Source organism: Silene latifolia, chromosome 6 (genome assembly GCF_048544455.1).
Source record: "Silene latifolia isolate original U9 population chromosome 6, ASM4854445v1, whole genome shotgun sequence".
In the NCBI taxonomy this organism is placed as follows: Eukaryota; Viridiplantae; Streptophyta; class Magnoliopsida; order Caryophyllales; family Caryophyllaceae; genus Silene; species Silene latifolia.
In genome coordinates this window covers 88,963,392-88,968,792 of record NC_133531.1, presented here as the reverse complement: position 1 = coordinate 88,968,792, position 5,401 = coordinate 88,963,392, and the positions used below count along the sequence as shown (strand labels likewise).

The 5,401-nt window shown below is 40.5% G+C and overlaps 1 non-coding gene across 1 annotated transcript; it reads left to right on the top strand.

The window, feature by feature from the left end:
- Nucleotides 1–3,143: 3,143 nt before the first annotated feature.
- LOC141589240 (small nucleolar RNA R71) lies at nucleotides 3,144–3,250 on the top strand. Its single transcript, XR_012520189.1, has one exon. It is a non-coding gene; the product is annotated as a small nucleolar RNA R71 (small nucleolar RNA).
- Nucleotides 3,251–5,401: the final 2,151 nt, after the last annotated feature.

Sequence of the window (5,401 nt, the reverse complement as noted above, 5' to 3'; positions counted from 1 at the left end):
TTGATGAACAAACCAAGTAGAGAATCAAAAATCTTCAATTTGTAGAATGCCCAAATCGATTTTGAAAGTGAAAGGCTTTGCCTTTATGAGAGCAAAAATCGACTCAAAGGGTGAAGATTTTGTGCTTGGTTTTGATTTTTCTTGAAGATGGAGTGATTAATTTGATGTTTGAAGGATGGTTTGATTTTGTTTTGGTGATTTTGTTGAGGGTTTTTGTGTTTGAGATGGAGAGGATGAGGGTTTTGGTGTTATGAGTAGTGTTTATGAATGAATGAATGAATGAATGAAGGTGGGGGGTATTTAAAGAAACGAAAATCTCGAAGATGCAGGCACGATCCGTGCGGATTAGGCGCAATCCGCTCGGATTTTCAAGCTTCAAATTTTAAAAATCCCGCCTAAAGACGGGCGTCTCCCGGGAAAATCCGCTCGGATTTTTATTGAGGACGGGCGTCTCTTGGGAAATCCTGACGATTCTCATCCGAGAGATTTTTCTTGTTTTTCTTGACTTTTAAGACGGGCGGATTTTACCGAGACGGACGGATCCTGGGAGACGGGCGTCTTTCCGAAATCCGCTCGGATTCCTTAACAGACAGAATTCTTCAATATTTGCACAGCCCAAGACGGCGTCTTCTCGGTGGACGCTCGGATCCTCTGCAGACGACGGCGGATTGTCGAGAATCCGCTCGGATTCTTCCTTGATTACACGGATCCTTGCGCAAACCCATTCCTTAACATTCTTTCTTTCTTTCTTTCAAATCTTGTGTTCTTCATTGTGGGGGCACTACTAAGGCGTGAATAGCCTAGGCAATTCCCATCCCCACACTAAGGTAAATCACTACAAATCAATTAAAATCATTAGTCCCTCCCTCACTTCTCTCTTTTCATGACAATTATTTTGATCAAGGTAAATAAAATCCAAAAATGACAAAAATGCAATGCAAAAATTAAATGTAAGTTAGGGAGTTAGAAATATTTACAAGTGGTGGTTTAGGGAGGACTCCACCAAACTCTCATTCTTGATGAGATGTCAAGGAGGCATGTTCAAGGTGTTGTTGATGTTGCTCAACACCTCGAAGAAGTAATTAAAAGCTTGTTCATTGTTGTGGTAGAGGTCCTCAATAGACCGTGGCTCTTGTTGTTGATCATGATCGATGGCATGTCCAATGTAGGGATTAAAGATCCCTTCAAATTCGTCGTCCCAAAGACCACAAACTTCATTGAGTTGATCATTGAAAATCTCTTGCTTGGATGGAGACAACTCTCCCAATTTCTTCGTTTGGCCAATGAGGCCATCTTCTTCTTCCTTGGTTGATTTTGATGAGCTTTGCGAGCTCTCCTTTTCATAATTCACTTGCTCTTTGAATGGAGTATCTTCAACTTTCTTCTTCCATTGGAGTTCCGATCTCTTCTTCTCATCTTTGCGGCTATAATGATCAATCATGAAACATGGCTCATGCAAACGAGGAGCTCTCATGGTCTTGTCAAGATTAAAAGTTATGCTTTCATCTCCTACCTCTAAAGTGAGCTCTCCATGTTTCACATCAATTACCGCACCCGCGGTGTGTAGGAAAGGTCTTCCTAAGATGATTGGAATGTTGGAATCTTCCTCCATATCAACAATGACAAAGTCCACCGGAATGAAAAACTTCCCAATTCGCACGGGGACATCTTCCCATATCCCTAGCGGTGTCTTCGTCGATCTATCGGCCATTTGAAGAGTGATGTTGGTACATTTGAGCTCTCCCATTCCCAACCTTTTACTCACCGAGTACGGCATGACACTCACACTAGCCCCTAGATCACATAAGGCTTTGTTGATCGTTGTGTCGCCAATGGTACACGGTATTGAGAAGCTTCCCGGATCCTTTAACTTTGGAGGTGAATTCCCTTGAAGAATTGCACTACTCACCTTAGTGAAGGCGATAGTCTCAAGTTTCCGGATTGACTTCTTCTTTGTGAGGATATCTTTCATGTACTTTGCATAGGCCGGAACGTGATTGATTAATTCCGTGAAAGGAATTGAGACTTCTAGGTTCTTTACAATTTCCATGAACTTTCCAAGTTGATCATCAAATTTGGGCTTGGCTTGACGACTTGGAAAAGGAAGTCTAATCACAATGGGCTCCTTTTCTTTGGTTTTGTCTTCATTTTTCTTTGAACTTTCTTCTTTTGATGATTCCCTTTCTTTGGGACCTTCCACCACAACTTCATTCTCACTAGCTCTCACAACTTCATCCTCAACTTGCTTCTTCGGGGCTTCATATCTTGTACCACTTCTCAAGTGAATGGCACTAACCGTTTCATGTCTAGGGGGGTTACCTTGAGGTGGTAATTGCCCCTTTTGTCTTGATGAGCTTGAAGATGCTAGTTGGGTCAATTGTGTTTCCAACATCTTGGTGTGAGCTAAAATGTTGTTGATGGTGGTATCCTTTGCTTGGCTATCCTTTTGCATTTGGGTGAAGAATTCTTGTTGATTTTTTTGCATTTGAATGACCGCTTTTTGGACATCAAAACTTTGGTCATTGTGGTGATTGTATGGATTTTGATTTTGGTAGCCTTGGTTTTGATTGAAAAAGGGTCTTTGATTTTGATTTCTCATGGGTGGTGGAGTGTATGTAGTTTGAGGGTTTTGGACATTTTGGCTCTTGTATGAGAGATTTGGGTGGAACTTGGTGTTTTCATTGTAAAAATTTGAATAAGGGGTGCCACTTTTGTAAGCTTGGAAAGCATTGACTTGTTCGGTCGTTCCCCTACATTCACTTGAGTCATGGCCCAAGGTTCCACAATTCTCACATATCCCGCTTGGGATTGATGAGGATGCCGTCATGGCATTGACATGATGCTTTGATGATTTTGAGCTTTCCTCAAGTCTAGCCATAGCTTGTTCAAATTTCAAGTTGATTGTGTCAATGTGAGCACTAAGTTGAGCACCCAATTGAGTAACGGTGTCCACTTCATACTTTCCTCTAGTAGCCTTGCGAGGCCTACTATATTGCGAATTATGGACCGCCATTTCCTCAATCTTGTTCCATGTTTGATTGTCATCAACTTCGGTGAACATTCCATTTGATCCCATATTGAGGATGTTCCTTGAATCTTCATATAAACCATTCCAAAATTGTTGCACTAAAAACCATTCGCTAAGTCCATGGTGAGGACATGAGCGACAAACACCTTTGAACCGCTCCCAAGCTTCATACAAAGACTCTTCATCCCTTTGCTTAAAACTCGTGATTTGAGCTCTTAGCATATTGGTCTTCTCCGGTGGGTAGAATTTTTTGTAGAAAGCGAGAGCTAACTTCTTCCAAGAATCTATTCCAAGGGTGGTCTTATCAAGGCCCTTCAACCATTGCTTTGCGGTCTTGCCGATTAACGAAAAAGGAAATAAGACCCATCTTATTTGGTCTTGAGTCACGCCCGTTTGAGAGATAGATTCACAATAATCACAAAATGTTTCCATATGAGAATGAGGGTCCTCACTAGGCATTCCCCCGAATTGGCTCCTCTCAACTAGTTGGATGAAGGCGGACTTGGCAATAAAGTTTCCGGTAAGATGTTGTGGGGTAGGAGTACCGTTTGGTAGATCCTCCTCGGTGGGTATAGAGTGTGACGAGAATTTAGGCATTGTAGGTGGATTTTGTGTGGTATTGTTTAATGGGTTCTCTTCTCCTTCTATTGCGAAAGGATTGATAAACTCACTAGTGGGTTGAACAACTTCACCAACACCTCCCAAATTCCTCCTAACAAGTCTCCTATTATTCGTCAAGGTTCTTTCGATTTCACGGTCAAAAGGTAACAAATCTCTTTGTAACCTTCTAGACATGCAAAATATCAAACAACTAGAAAACAATTAGAACATTCCTTGAGGAGTTTTACTTCCCCAAGGCGAAAAAGACACAACTAAAAATAACAAAAGAAATCTAAAATCAATTAAACACCGTCCCTAAAACGAACGGCGCCATTTTTGATCGAGGCCATTTGGTGTTCACAATTAAGCATATGTGGTCGTTGGTCAATGGTCGATACAAAACACAATTTATACTTCACAAACAACTCTACAATTAGTAAAGGGGCAAGTAAAGGTCGGATCCCAAGGGACGGGTATTGAAAAACGAAGATTTCTATTGCTACTAGTGGTGTCTAGGGGTGTCACAAGTTGGGTTGATGTAGAAGGTTACTAAACTAAAATAGCAATGAAAATAAACTAACAAGGTAAATGGAATAAGGGTGTAAACAATTGATTAAAAGCACTAGGGTGTCATGGGTTCATAGGGGATTCATGGGATATGATCATACAAACATGTTCTCAAATTATAAGCAAGCAATTATTGTTGTGATGGATTGAGTTGGGTTATATCTTACAATCCTAGGAAAGTTTGGGTCCCGGAGCCGAATCACATAGATTGTACAACACCTACAAGTCGACTTAATCTTTCCTACTTAACACATGCATGATCTAACAAGACTCGAGTTGGGTTATGTCTTACAAGTCAAGTTGAAGAGATAGTAGATGATAATAAATGCAAGGATTCATAGGCTTAGCATTTCATCAAACATAACATGTGCATGTATTAAGATCAAAACAAGCAAGCAAATAAGATATGAAAGCATATTGATTTAAGCATGAATCATTCCCCATGTTGGTTTCCCCTAATCACCCATTAAACCCTAGCTAAGAGACTACTCACTCATTATCATATTGATCATGCTAGAAAGGTTGTCAATCATACTAACATAATGAAACATGATGAATAAATGAAAGTAATTAGCAATAATTAAAAAGGGATTAAGAGATTATACCTACTAATGATTCCAATAATAAAGCAAGAATAATAGAAGTACTTGAATCCTAGATTGAGAGGTTGTCAATCTCCCAATAATAACCCAAATAATCTTCAATTACCCAAAATAAAGTAAGAACAAGAGAGAGATTAAGGAACTAAAACTTGGATTAAAACTTGATTAATATTTGATTACAATATTGAAGAGAGATTTGATTGATATTAGCTACACTAATTATTGATAAGAAGAACATGCTCCTCTAATTAGACTAATGGGGTATTTATAGTGAAAATTAGGGAGGATGCATTAGGGTTAACTAAGGGTTAAACTAGTAATTACACTTTTTAAGTTGAGCAAGGAGACTCCGGTATTCAATGAGAGAAGGGCGTCTCCATTTTGTAACTTGAAGGACGAAACCATGTCAGACCGTGATCCGAGCGGATGGAGGTCGAGACGGACGGATGGGGCATGGACGATCCGAGCGGATCAAGGCGAAGACGCTCGGATTGGGCCTGGGGATCCGAGCGGATCACGGGTAAGGACGCTCGGATTGAGTCAGGCGGACGGACGGATCATGGATGATCCGTTCGGATTCTTCTACAACGTCATTCCTTCTTCT